We start from the raw sequence: 15,936 nt of genomic DNA, 5'->3' as shown, positions 1-15,936 counted from the left end.
TGTGAGCTCTGGCTGAAGGAAACCCATTGTATGCAGCATAATATCAGTGCATCATGTCAAAGTAGACGAGAGCAAAGAAGCAGCAATTAAAGTTCACACGTGAATAGTTATAATCAATATTTACTCAAAGTCTCCTGTCAAACGTAGATTGATTTGTAAATTCAATCTTTGGTCATTTCCATTTATGTTTTTATGTGAGGTAACAATTCCCACAAACAAAGATTTTTCTGTGATATACAAGTATCTAATCTAACAGGGAATGGACAAATAGAACATCTCAGTTTTTAAAAGTGAAAGTAGTCAGATTAATATTTAAGCAAAATGGTTTCTTAAGTGAAATAAAATAACATTTTTCAGCTATCTTTTTGAAAATATGAATTAGCTTCTGTCTAGATTTCATTTGCAAAAAACACCTTTGACATAAAGCTATAAACATGTAAATTTAATGAAGATCACACAAAATAACAAATGTTAAATGCTTAAAAAATGACCCAGTAAATTGATCAGACCTTACTCCAAATGATAGTTTCTCAAACACTAATCCAAATTTTGTTAAATTTGACATATTTTGCTACCTTAAATTCCAAAGTTATCTGGAGGAATTAATTATCCATTTTCTAAATGTCAAAAATCCTAAAATGGATGCATATAAAAAAGGCATTATATCATCCCATTCTCTGGAATCTCCTCCATTGTAATGACTTCCATTTGTGCGGCAAAAAAAAAAAAATCAAATGGATTAAGAAAATAACCAACACAGTGGATAAACTAAAACCTCTTAATTAAATTAGCTTCTCTTGAAGGTTAGCCAAATTATTAATGTAAATGTGCTAATGCATTGATGAACAGGGGCATAACACTTAACAATAGTGCTTACTTTGATTAATGAGATAGCAGGATGTGATTAAGAGGGCCATGATCAGTCTTCCAAATGGACAGGATCTCAGTGCTTACCTCTCTACAATTCCAAGCCAAATGGCTTGGTGTGGACATGTATCTTCACATTTACAGCACTTCCTCTCTAAATCTCATGTCCACCTGGAGATGGGTTTTCACATGAGACAAGTCCGCTTTGGACTGGCAATCACCTTTAGTAACTGAACTGATGCACCTATCCATTAGCATTAACACTGGGCCTTAACTAGGAAATCGAATGAGCCTAGAACAGAGTAATATGTGACATGTGGACTTGAATGTAACTGAAGAAATTAAAGAAGTCCTGAAAAATGTTTGATATTTTAAAGAATTAATATTTTGTGGTTTTTTTTTTTTTTTCCTTTTACATATTTTTTCCAACTGTCACTATGTCATAACAGTATAATGAGATGGAAAATCTGTGAAGAAAATAGTCAAGCTCCTCCACCACCTTCCAGAATCATTTGATGACCAGTCATCTCACTTCTAATTCACAACTATTCCCTACCGTCACAAAAACATGCGTAGTTCAAGGACATGAACTCTATTTGCTGGGCACAAGGAAAGTTTAAAACACATGCATAATGCACTGCTTAACAAGATTAATGAAGTTGTCTAGAATAATTGGAAATAACTAAATACAGCATTTGCTGACTAATACCATCATTCAGTTCAAACCTCAATCTAGCATTTAGAGCACCGCAATGCAACACAGTTGGATTTGTTGGAACAGTGCCAAAAAAGTTGTGACGTAATTTCCCCTTTTTAAAACCACATTATATATATATATATATATATATATATATATATATATATATATATATATATATATATATATATATATATATATATATATATATATATATATATATATATATATATATATATATATATATATATATGTATACATACACAGGAGTGGCTTCATAAATTACCATTGTGCTGTTTATGTTTGAACTTTCCTACCTACATTAGATTTTGCTGATAAATGGCATGTCCGTGTGTTGTTCAGTCACATATAGACTCTGCAATTAATCAAAGCATGCTGGAAAAATAGGAGGCTGATTAATCACAGTGGCTTTATGTCAGCGTAAAAGATAAGTTTAAGACTTGGCTGCGATAAAATTCTCCAATGGTCTAGAAAAACCAAACTAAATCTAGGGTAATGGAATAATCCTTGTAGTCTATTGAAAAACGAATCAGGCTCGCCATTAAACATTTGCTACAAAATTCAAAACAAGTTGTAGTTGCTAATGCTAACAGTAAAAAGACATTTTTAAAGTGCATTTTTATAGAAATATGTATTACTTCTATAAAAATGCAAATACGTTGTGTTCAGGAACCTGGTTTCTTGGAAAGACTTGACCCAGCCAGGAAGCCGCATCATTAACTGGTGGTAGGAGTCAGTGAGTCAGCAAGGGATGTGAAAGACACAAAAAAAACTGACAGGAGAGTAGTGGAGGAAAGGGACAGAAGAAGTGTCAGTATTGCTTTAGAAGGCAACGAGAAACACTGATTGACAGGTGAACCCGTGAGGATTAACCGGCCTACATCAAGCTTTCAGAGAGAGCTCATCTGGCACCAACAGAGCTTTTATGTCAAACAGGAGAAAAGGCTGGAGGATCCCTACACACAGCCACATGTCTACAGCTATGGCTCGGACCCATGCTAAGCAGCTTTAATGATCAACGTGTAATGACAACAGATGACACAAGGACACAGTGATTATCGTCTCAGAGGTGAGTCTGCACAGGATCTACACGTATTCCTAGACAAGAGCACTGGTTGAAATATGCTATTCTAAATTAGTGACATCAAAGGCCTGAAACTGGAAAAAACATGTACTTTTATAAAAACACATAAATAGGGGGAGAATACCTGATAGCATTATTAAAAATCACCTACATAACAAGGTCCATTTTGTACCTTGATCTAAATCAAAATCAGTAGGATGGCATGGCACCCAGAGAATGCTCTCTAGCAAACAATCTTTCATTCAGTAGCATCACAATAGACTGTACATGCACATGTATAATCAATGAGAATATATTACATGCTGAAGGGGCTTAGTCCACGATGGTGCATTGCGTTGCTAATGGTAAACTTTGAGACCTTTGAGAAGTTTCAGCTCTCTTTAGATCAGTCTTCTAATATAGTTCTGGGTGTACGCCTTACCTTTCTCATGATACATGAGATATTGTGTATAGCCCAAATACTCCCCAAACCATTTGCGTATGGTCCTGTAGTCTATCCACGTCTTGTGCAGGTCTACAATTTTCTCTCTGGTGTCCATAGACAGGTGCTTGGTCTTTTCCTTGATAGAAAAGTTGGAGTCTGATTGAGTGTGTGGCCAGGTGTCTTTTATACAGGTAACAAGCTCAAACAGGTTCAATTAATACAAGCGGATAGAAGTGAGTGGATGATAGAAGGGCTTTTCCTATCTTCCACTCAATAGAGATAGATAGAGAAGATGAAGTTAATTTGGGGACAATCACTTTGAAGGTTTGGATTTTTATTTTTTCTTTCATATTACACACCTTCTGTTAAACACTGCATTTTGTGTTTACTTATCTTTAGTTTTGGTAATGTGAAAAATTTAAGAAGACCTTGGGCTTACCCATCTTGAGGTTGTGTACAACCTCTAGTTAGGTAGAGGTTGTTGAGTTAAAATTTTATAACTAAACATTGTAACTCAAGTTTTAACTTTTCATCTCCTCGGCTGGTTTGGTCACATGAGCTGCAGAACAACAGACAATCTTTTAAGAATAGTTTGAATGGCAGGTAAAATAGTAGGTAATAGTGGTGAAACAAAAAACAACTCTGTCTCAACTGTTTGCTGAAAGAACATGAAAGATGGCAAGAAATATTTCATCAGAGAGCATCCATCCTCTTTATTCATCAGTTTGAACCTCTGAGCTCATGAAGGTGTTATTGTGCTCCTCTGGTAACTAAGAACATCTATTAGACATCATTTATTGACTGCAATAATTATTCTTAACCAAACTAAATAATATTTAACTATTGCACGCTAAGTGTTTTGCTCTATTCACAAATTGTTGATAAACAATCATATCAATCAATCATATCTTTATTCCAGACACAAAAAAGTCCAAAGAAAAAAGGTAAAAACAAGCTAAATAAGAGAAAAATAAAAATAAACATGACATGATATTATTCACTGAGTCACAAATAAATGATGACGCCAATGATTCCATAATCTTGAAGAGAATACATTACTAAATCCTAAAAGCAAGATTTACTAAAATTGCAATTATATTATTGCATGACATAGATAAGCTACACATGCATTTATACATAAGATTCCTGAGCACAGCTGCACATGTGGGAACAGCATTATGTACAAACATATGGCGCTAGCACTACTCCATCTAGGCACTTTGAGAAGTAGCCTCATGCCATCATTGTATAAAGTATAAAGTTTCTGCAGGCTACTTTTGTATCGTCGCCACAGATGGGCCGTGTAATAATGTGATTCTATAAATATGATTTATCATTTTAGAGTCGAAGGAAATTTTTCTCGTTGATAGATTAAATAGTTTCATCTTATTTTTTTCTATATATAAGACTCTACCAACAAAAAGTCTCTCAATAATATACATGGCACTTTAAAAACAAAAATTTAAATTTTTGCTTATATCTGTTTAACAACCCTGGTTGTAATAGCCTGGGTTATTATTCTTCTGTTAACCTAATTAATTTGTTTGTTATTGACTTTTGTTCAATAAAATTTCTCACGTATACACTGCGAATGGTATTTTTATTACAGTTGACCATGTTGTTTTTCATGTTTCCTTATGTCTTTTGTTCCTCCCATAATTGATGGAGATAAAGAGATGTTATTTATAATGTATAAAAGTATTGACATTTAATTAGCTCTACATCCTTAAGAAAATGAAAAAATATGTTGTTTTATAAGATAATTTATCTTTTACGGTGCCAGTAATGCCAGAATTAATAGTAAATAATAAAGACGTTGTGTGGTAATCTGATTTAGTAACGTAATTATGCCACTCCCACGGCACTAGAGGCAGTCACAAGCCCGAAAAGATGCAACTAAGGAGCAGATTTAGAAGTACACCGAAAGCTACAGAATTTGCTAAAAATTGTGAGCTGTTCTGAAGTAAATAAAAGAGAAAAGTTCAAATACATTCTGAGAGTGAAACTCCATCCTAAGGGTGAAAATATATCACAGATTTCAAAAGAAAATAAAAACAGAAGTATAGGAAATAGCGCCCCCTTCACTTCCGGATTGCAATGGTCCCATTTCCAAATAAGGTATGAAACTGACAGAAAGTTTCATACTGCTGCAGCAAACGGCGAGGTGTAGTTTGTCCATTTGGCATTCCCATATGCATTTGAACAGCACTAGAGTTCACGTCAGCCTAGAACAGGGGTGTCAAAGGTTCGGTGTCAAAGGTACGGCCCGCGGGCTGGAACCGGCCCACCGAACGAGTTAGTCCGGCCCGGGGGCTAAATGCATTATCATTATTCAACAATGGTTATTTAAAAAAAAAAACATGTACTTCATTTCATTGAAAATCTGCAGTTCTGATGTAGTGTTGCATCATGGTGTCTGCTCTAACAGCAGAAGGTAGCATTGAGGGGGCGTTTAAACGACAATGATCCAACAAAAATGGAATTTTTGTTCAGTTTTTGTTGGATCATTTACATGAAAACGTTCTAATTACAATCTTTGTCTACACAGTAACGGTACACATCGAAAACGTGTAATGCTCTCACCACGCCACTAGTTGGTGCTAGGTCCTTTGAAACTAAGTGTGCATGTGTTTAAAAAAACAATAAAAAAAACATTCTTCTTGAAGGCACGTGGATTCGCATTTCCCCATCCTGATGGGGAAATGCGAATCCACATTAGAGAACGGTACTCTATGGGAGTACCGTTCTCCCATAGATTGGGAGAAAACACTCATTGTGTATATCTGATTAGGGCACATGCAGCTGGAAAAAGTGGGATAACTTTGCTAAAACACCTTGTTTGAGCTTTTACGGTGTCCGTAGCAGGCCCAGCGGCATGGGGGACACTGCCCGTCCACAGAGTCAGCCGTGCACCGCCCCACCCCCGGACACGAAGCTGTTTATTGTTTTTTCCTTGGAATGGCCAACAGTCTGTTATTCCTATATCAATTTGATACAATGGCCAACAGTCTGTTATTCCTATATCAATTTGATACAATAGGAGCTTCCCCACTTTAGTCAATAGGAGCTGGGGATTCTCTGGAAGAAAAGATAAATTTTCTCCGTTTACACAACAACGGCCATCGGTACGTTTCAGAAACATCGCACTCTGGAACCCATTTTCAATCTGTGCTGTTGTCAGAGAAAACATTCGATTTTTTCGTGTAAATGTACAATACAAATGCAACAGAACTCGTTTTCACCTGAAATTGTTTTCGTGTAAATGGGGCCTGAGCTTCAAGTTCTGTAAACGGCTTTGATTCTATCGCTTTACCAACTTTTTATTTTGGCCCTGGCAGCCTCATCAACAAAATGTCTTTGTCAAAAAGGTGAAAAGCAGACAGAGTGCTGGATTTTTCAAGAAAAAATTACTTCTTTGTATTTGTTCACGAAGGTGAATGGAAAACCCGTGTGCCTTATGTGCCTGCAGCAGGTTTCGGTGCTTAAGGAATACAATATTCGACGCCACTATGAAACTCAGACATGAAAACTTAAGGCGCGGGTTGGCCCGTTGCTGAAATACGTCACAGCGTCCGCCATAATGAATGTGGAATTAGCCAGTAAGCTAATACAAGTAAAAGGACCGAACGTCAGACATTGCCGTTCTATAAAGCATTTAAAATAAATTCTTGTCATTGACACATTTTCTCACACACATTAATATATTTGGTAATCAAAGAAATGACTAGACAGAGTTTCTAACTTTTGATGTGATTATTTAATTGTTTTTGGGCATTTCTGAATAAAGAGCACAATGTTTTCATTTGATAGAAATGATTCTGATCATTTTTATATTAACATTGATGAACAGACACACTTTTACAGTGTTTAATTAAAGAATATATTTAGATAATTCCATAATTTAATGTACATTTAACGTTTAAGACAAGAAACTATTTTCTTGTATTTATTTGTTATGCATTGAGAAATGACTTTTGATTTATAAATCAGTCATTGTCAAACATGAAACTACATATTCTTACTTTTTTCCAGAGAAAAAATATTACAGTATACATCAACTCTGCTATTGACAACAAAGAGTGAAAATAATTCCAACAGATGTTAAGAAAATAAATTTAAAATATGCTAGTTGAAAAAACTTAAAAATATGATCAATATTAGATAAAATTAAAAGTGTTTTAAATAAGAATTCACTCCAAATTATATCCATGGTTTAATTAGCATAATCTCTTATGTAGGATAGTTTTATTGAAACATATTACACTAAGTTGAATCAAAATAACTTAGCTTGTAGTTCTCTATAATTTAAAACACAGCTAGTTTATCTGTGAACTGAGCAGGCATTCACAGGGGGTCGTGGCTCTGTGTGCGAGTTTAACCTTGTTAAGAGAATAAAAATAAAAACTTCTGGCTCATTATATTCTCTTGTGCTCCCGGATTCAATGATTCCATGCGTGGAAACAAAAGCCACACAGAGATGACAGTCAACGCTCCACATCATACATTTTCAGAGTTTATTCTAACATTTAAAAGTATAAAATCACTACAATCTGGAAAGACTCAGACGGACAAAAGGGGAACAATTAAAAGATTTAATGACAGGAATGAGTAACAGTTCTTTGGCGCTCGGACCCCAGCAGCTAATTTGAGTTGAGATTTGATGTGAACTCGATGAACATCCCGATAACTGATTAGGGATGCTCTCCCCCGGGGCCCGACACTGGTGGTGGCAGGGACGTGCAGAGGGGGGACCTAGGGGTGCTTGAGCACCTGCCCTTTTTGCTCCTTGCCCCCAAGTGCCCTTTTGGTCAATTTTTTTATTTTTTTTTTTTGGTATTATTATTTTCTAAGTCCTCTTCTGACACATAATAACATATACTAAAATTATTAGTTTTTTGTTGGTTTTTTTTTGTACAACATAAGCCGGTCTTATTGTTACCTTTGACCTTTTGCCCGTGACGCATGACGCAGTTGCCTCTCGCGCAGTAAGATGAGGCGGCTAACTGGAGCTCAACGTAGTGAACGTTCCAGATTACAGAACAGTTTTTGGTGAATTAACTGTTCACCAAAACGTTTTTGGTGAATAAAGTGGAGTAGACTTGCTACTTGTCAGATGACGGAAAACGTTGAAGTATCGTTCCTGCTTCAGCTAGGAGTTGCGGTTTAAGCAGAGAGGTAATGAAATACAACAGACACTGACAGGTCTCTGCGTCTGCCTTTCTCTGATGAACTACTGAGCGGGAGGAGACAGCCAGGTGAGGAAAAACTGTTCTTATCTATCGATTCAGTATTTCTATCATACAGACATTAGGCTGTTGTTGAAGTGATATTAGCTAGCTGTTAGCTAACGACTCTGCTAGCAAAGCTAGATAACTAAAAAGCTGTACCGTTAATGATATCAGCCATATCAGTATTTATTATGCAATAGGGGCACAACGCCCGTCCAAAACCGATCATCTCCATAATAGATATATGTCCGATCTAATTTCCTTTGCTGCATAATGTACATTTCATTTATTCTAGCGTTAGGTAAATGTATCTTGAAGGAGAATAACACTTAAATAAAAGTCCAACAAGGATATTCATTTAGAATTAAAAATAACTCACCCTGAATTACCATGATAGATATAATGAATGTAATAAAAGTGACATAAATGAAGAAGGGGGAAAAAAACTCAACCCAGACTTTAAGTTTAGGGTCTGGTTCACAGAGTATGAAGTTGAATTTGTTTCCCAATTATTCAATGGAAACAAAAAACTAACCTCAGTTAAGTAAAATACAATTGTAATCAAAACTTTTGGAATTGTAATGATTCCTTTAAAAAAAAGGTTTTGTTTAAAATACTTTTTTTAATTAAATAACTCATTTTTGCCAAACATAAACATTTATTTGCACACATCAGAAATCTTTTGTTGTGATTTTAGGCCCTGCTCAAGACATTATGTGAGAATGAGCAAAACTTTGAGTCACAAACAAAAACTTAGAATAACATGAAAAGATTTCTGACAAGCGCAAATAAGTTTGTTTTGCAAAAAAGAAAGTTAACTTCATTAGTCAAAAATGTGTGATTTAAATTTTTTATAAAGTTTTAGGCTTTTCTCATGGTGGCAAGCATTAACAATTCAATATTTGCTTTTGTTTTTTTCGTTTTTCTGCAGTTCCACATGCATCTCTGCTTTCCTGAATGGACCGTCTTCATCTCCACTGCAAGTGTAGCAAACAGGCAGCTCTTTTTATAGATTACAGTCACACAATGCAAAGGTTGCATTGTGCCCTTGCTTATGTTTTTAATAGTGTAATTCTGTAAAGACAAAATATGTCTGGTCCAGCTCTGATTTGCATATCTTGCTAAATTGCGGGTTTGAATATTGCAATACTTTCCTCTAACAAAATAGACCTGAGGAAAGAAATTACTAATAAAATATCTTACATAGGCATAGTGTTATGCTCTATATGGAGATGTTCGTTAGCTTTGATTGTATATCTCACAATTTTGTAATTTATTGTTGTTTATTAAACTCTGAAAGCTGAGAGGCTGTTAATATTCTGTCCTAGAATGTGGTTAGATGTGCCCTTTTTTTGTTGTTGAGCACCTGCCCCGTTAGTGGCCTCTGCACGGCCCTGGGTGGTGGTGGTCAAGAAAGGGTGCTATCCTAGAGCCGAAGGATGTGGGTGGAGAAGGGGAGGTGGTGGGTTGAACGCAGCTGGGAAGCGGCTGACGGCTCGGGTGAGGATCCTTTTATGCAGAGCCTGATTGCTGATTAAACGCGCTGGGTGCGGTCCAGCGCTGAGGTAGGAGATGAGCATGACGTCGATGGGCGGACGGAGGGGGCGGAGTCTTCCAGCCTGAACTTCCGCTAAAGCTCCATATGGAGCTTCGGAGCGTGACGTCACTGCTCGAGTCGAAGGGGTATCGGCGCCATCTTTGGTGTCCATAAAAACAACAGTCTCGCAGATTTTTTTAATCCAAGTTACTTAAAATAATTTAGCTATGGTTTTATTTATTTTATATGGTTTTGTTTATTTTATGTGATTAAAGTAAACAATTATATAATCAGACATCTGTCAGGACACTGGGTTTTTGGGTTTGTTTTGCTTTTCATTTTATTTAGCTTCATGTTTTAATTCACTTTAGTTTAGCCCTTCATGGTCCTTTTCATATTATTAGAGGTATTTAATGTAGTTAGAATTATATTATTGCTTTTCCTTGTTTGTCTGAGTCCATGTCAAGCCTTCTTTAATGACTATAGTTTAATTCTATTTTATCCTTCTAGTTATCTTATTTCAGCCTCCCTGCAGTGTTTCTAGTAATGTTTATTTCTTAATTTGATCACCATAGGTTCAGTTATTCTTTAAAGTCTGAGTCTGTATCTTTCTTTAGTAATTCTAGTTGGGTTATTTCTTTGATTAGATCTTCTAGTTTCTCTAGCTCTGTGTTCCTTAGTTCTTATTGTTAGATCAGCCTTGTTTCTATTTGGGTTCGGTTATGGTTTCCCTCATATCTTTCTCTCCTAGTTCATCAGGTTTTCTTTACTCTTAGTGTCTTTTGTATTAGAAGTATTTTTTAGTTCCCCGTTTCCTCCCGTCTGTGTTCCCAGCAGATCTCCTTAGTTTTCCTGTGCCACCTTCTCCCCAGCCCTCAGCAGCTCCTGTGCCAAATTACTCACACCTGCTGTCATTCTTCTCATTTAGGCCATTGTCCCACTACTTTAGCTCCTCTTTTTCAGTAACAACTTCCCAGTCCAACTTGTTATCCTGCTCACCACGTTGCCAGGTGTTACCGTTGTTATCCCTCGTGTCTCCTGTTTCATTGTGTTTAGGATTTCCTTGTTTTCCCTGGATTTTGGATTTAGTTTACATCCACATAAAGTAAGTCTACTGCCTGCTGCATTTGTGTCCACCGCCACATTATGACACAAACCAGATGAAAGAGCCCATCTTTAAACATTTAATGTGTAATTAAACAATAAAGGTGACAAATTTTATGAAATAGATCACACTTTAATAAATATTTGTTGTATTTAACATTCCAGGTAAGTGAACATGTAATGAAATAGATCCTGTCCTAGAATTATATGCAATTGAACATTACGGGTAACAAGTGATGATCATCTGAGGTAATACATTTTATGAATTGTCAGGTTTAACCCCTGACATAAGTATATAACTCTGCAAAAGAAACACGGAGACAGAGATTAGAATTCAACTCGCTGCGAGGAGAGGTGTTCGGAGATGCAACCAGTCACATGCCCCAAACAAACTCTGGCTTGCATTCCGCTCTCCCCGCTTTTTATTTGGGGAAAAGCCCTGGTTACAAATGGTTTCTAAAGGTGGGGGAGCAAACAGGCTGAAACTGGTTTACAGTATGCATTCCTCTTCCTTCTCCAGATGCCCCCAACTGGCCTTCTTCTCCTTATAAGGTAATGGTCAGCATGCATTGTTGACACCAGCAACTCTGTCTGCTGGCGTCCTGGAGCGGGGGTAGTTTTACAACCACATGAAACAAATATGTGACACAAGTTTCTACTAAATCCACACACTATTCATAAACAGAAGAGATACTTTTATAGATAACTACATTATTTAGAATGAAAACTAATAAGTAGAAAAAGATAATATAACATTTATCCAACATGAATATTTTTAAAATATTTTTTCAAATATAATTTTGGTTAAAAAATAAAAAGGGTCAAAATGGAATAAAAATATGCCTAATCTATATAGTTTAGTAGAATAATTTCACAGATTTTGAGTTAATAGGTCACATGACCTACAAGCTATAAGAAAAATACAAAATTTTGACTACAGAAATAGCTAAAAAATATATAAAATGTAATAAAGGTGAGTGTGCCTCATCTATACAGTCTAGTAGAACAATTTCACACATATTGAGTTACTGGGGGCACAATTTGGAAGCTACTGAAGAAAACATTTAATATTGAAATTATTGAACATGATTTAAAATTTTAATAGAGGATAGTGTGCCTCGTGTAATAGCATGAATGACCACTTTTTTGTATCAGTTGGTCACAAGAGAAAGCATTTATTTACAGGAGTGTTCGTAAATTGACGGTCCCGATGTGAAACTCCAAGCGCTTGAGGACGGACTAGTAAAGAACAGCTGGCCGAAATTAGCATTCGTAAATCGGATCAACCTTGAGCTGAATGTCCCTTACTCTGCGGAGCGCAGGATATCCAGTATCCAACTTGAAAACAACTTCACTGCGGTCTGTAACACAATGAAAACACCGCTGTTCTGAATAGTTTTTTTTTGGTCTGTGGACACCAAAAACAATTCGGTTTCTGGTGTCCTCCGACAGCTCTTTCGTCTTCACCATAGTGGAGTTTGGAGTGTGACTGTTTGAGGTTGTGGGCAGGTGTCTTTTATACTGTTAATGACTTCAAACTGGTGCCATTAATACAGGTAATGAGTGGGGGAAAGAGGAGCCTCTTAAAAAAGAAGTTACAGGTCTGTGACAGCCAGAAATCTTGCTTGTTTGTAGGTGACCAAATACTTATTTTCCACCATTATTTGCAAATAAATTCTTTAAAATTCAGACAAAATGATTTTCTCAAATTTTTTTTCACATTTTGTCTCTCATAGTTGAGGTCTATCTATGATGTCAATTACAGGCCTCTCTCATCTTTTTAAGTGGGAGAACTTGCACAATTGGTGACTGACTGAATACTTATTTTCCCCACTGTATTTTAATCAAGACATGTTAAGTTTTAAAACTATCACATTCTACATTTATTTTCTTAACAATCCCTCTTTTAATCTCTTTTAAGAGATTACACTCTAAAATATAAATTTAAAATATAATATGACAGAGTATAAACCTAAATTCAGAAACACCATCTTATAGCTGAAAAATTACACCCCCCTTTTTAGTATGCAACCTTCTACATAACATTTGTTGTTAAATTGTTGGCATATTCATTGCAAATAAAATCAGACCAAATCAGACAGCAAAATCATATAAAGGATTCAAATCCTAAAACAAATGTTCAAAGTTGTCTAGCTCAGAGTCATGTCTTGCCAGAAAAAATATTTAAAATGCATAAAGAAATCTTAATGTTATACTTAAATGATTTTTTTTTTTTTTTTTTTTTGAAAATTCAATCAAATATTCCTTGTCGGTGTACTGGAACAGGGTCTCACACCCTATCTAGAGCTCCCTAATGTATTTTAAAATGAAATAAGTCATTCCTTCCTATTTGAATTAATGTTTTATTTGCACTGGTTTGCCAATTGATACTCTAATTATTCTTTATTGTTTCAAGTCATATATTGGTCTTGTTATCAAATCTTATTTCAATAGTGTTGGAATAAATGTATATAGTTTTATCTCATCTTTCTAAGTGTGTGTGTATTTAGAACTTCTTGAGTAGAATATGCTGTTTTACAGAAACTAACTGCGCGTGACTTGAGGAAATAACTGACAGCAACCAACTGCGCGTGACTTAAGGAAACAACTGTCAGCATTGATCGCACCCTCAAGTGAATCTGCAACAGCACTGAAAAGGAGAAATGCAGAGGGAGTCGTTTCCTCTAAAACCCCCTCAGACCGTTTCCTGTAGAATATAGTGTTAGGAGTTGATTGTGCGATATGAAGCAAGCTTGAATAGGTTTCAGTTGGTGGGTTTCCCCCTGCCCCCTTTAGTAACTGAACCTCATGTAACTAGGGCGTTCCTAAACTAAATAAAAAGCCTGGAGAGCGGAGACTGCTTCAGAGTTGGGTTGGAGGATTGTAACTGAGCAGTCTCCGAGCAACTCTCCTTGCAAGTATACAGCTCATATTTGTCTGTGTCTCTTTATTGCAGATTGGTGAACAAATGTAAGGTTTTAGACCTAACAAATAGTTATATTTATTATCACTAAGGGAGAGATTTTGTGGTAGCTTCTAGTTTTATTTATTTCTCTTTAAAACTTCATTCCTAATTATCAACTCTCCTGTAATTTTCCTTTTGTATTATATATAACTCAGTAAACTTAACATTTTAAGAAGCTTCTCCTTTAGAACTGTATTTTGTCAATCTTTTGACCCTCTTTTTATATAAGGTCTACACGAGAAATAAATGTTTCCCATTGTGCTGAACCAAAAACCTCCTGTAAATTTTAGAAGCAGTTCCATAATTACTAATTTGTAAATCTCCAATTTAGACCAATTTAATTTGAATCATCATATTTTCTTGTCATTTTAAAACCTCAAAGAATGATTAGCCTGTTTTACAAGAATAAAGTTAACCGTGTCACTAAATATCAAAAATGACTTATTTTATTCTAATCATAGTTTTAAATCCCAAAATTTCAACCATTTAACTTTTGATCCATTTATTCTTTTGAAAACCCATCTATAAAATATTTAATTGAATAGTGAATTACCCTTTTTATATTGTTTATCAATTATCAATAAATGTTTTCAGTTTTGGGGAGAAAATTGATACAACTAAATTTATTAAATTATGTAAATATTTAGTTTTTGACCTTCGTGGATGACTTAGTTAAACAACTTATTTTAAATCATATGAAGAGAGATGCAACAATCCAACGATAACTTTCCTTGTTTTAGGAAACACTATTTTGTATTTGACAGGTGATATCATTAAATTTAGTGTATTCGATTCATAAATTTTAGTTATTCCATGTATCTCCCTCTTTTTCTATAACAGAACATTATAAAATGTTCTGTCATAGAAAGTTAAAAGAATCCCACGCAAATTATTGAGATGAAATCTGCTGCCACTGCTAACTTCTGCATTATACAACACAGTTGGATGTAATTAAAACAAGGTGTCCCAGATGCTGTTACAATCTGCACACCTCAATCAAAAAAGTAACATTTGATTGAAAATTTGTTAACTTGGTGCCATTAGTTCAGTATGTTACATCGACATCCATCAATCCACCTTAACACTTTAAATAATAGTGCCATTGGTTCAGTATGTTACATAGACATCCATCAATCCACCTTAACACTTTAAATAATAGTCTTCAAATTTAAATTTTAGTTTTGTTTTCTCTGAATTATAGCCATTGTAATGTGAGCCAAATAAAATTTAGATCATCTTCCTTTGTAGTTGAAGCATGGCAAACAATGCAAGTCAGTTGTGGTTAAGAAAAAAATACGTTAACCAGAATTATAATAGTTACTCCCTTTCCCATTCTTGTCATGCCGGAAGGGAAAAAAACACATTAGCATGACATGGGACAAACAGAGTGAATCATTGAGGCAGTTAATGCATTTCCGAGAAATGAGGAGAGTTGAAACAGTTGTCTCACACCAACCCTCCAATTGTATTGTAAAACCTCAGACACCAGGAGATGGGATGTTCTTTAACAACCTTAGCATTAAACAGCAGGGGTCAGGATGCGAAGATAGTAAACCGCGTGTGTACTGTCACTAAATTAAGGAGAGAAAAGGTGGCATCACACAATACAAAAATTTAGAACTTATTCACCACTACCGGGTTTTGTTGGCATCCCTTTTGTCTCCAACCTGTAGACTTAAAAAACCCCAGAAGCAGGCCTTTTGGCGCTCAGGGCACATGATCAGAGGTTTAGAAATCCAGGATCAATCATGAGAACACACAACCAGGACCACTGCCGAGCGACTTGACATTCCTCAGTCCTTTATCTGCTGTATCAGAAGGCATCCAGAGTAGCAGTGATTCCTGCAGTGCAGAAACATCTGGATACAGTCCCTCTTGATGAACTTAGGTCAGCCTTTTGTGTCGACAGAGCGGGATGTAGAAACACAGCAGATCAGTCATTCACTCAAACCCCCATCTCACTTCGGACAGAAGGCTTTGATCTTTGTGGTCCCGACTCCCTGCTGATC

The sequence above is a fragment of the Poecilia reticulata genome, chromosome 13, assembly GCF_904066995.2.
Source record: "Poecilia reticulata chromosome 13, P_reticulata-male-v2, whole genome shotgun sequence".
Lineage (NCBI taxonomy): Eukaryota > Metazoa > Chordata > Actinopteri > Cyprinodontiformes > Poeciliidae > Poecilia > Poecilia reticulata.
The sequence above is the reverse complement of the archived record's forward strand: the minus strand, read 5'-3'. Positions refer to the sequence as shown.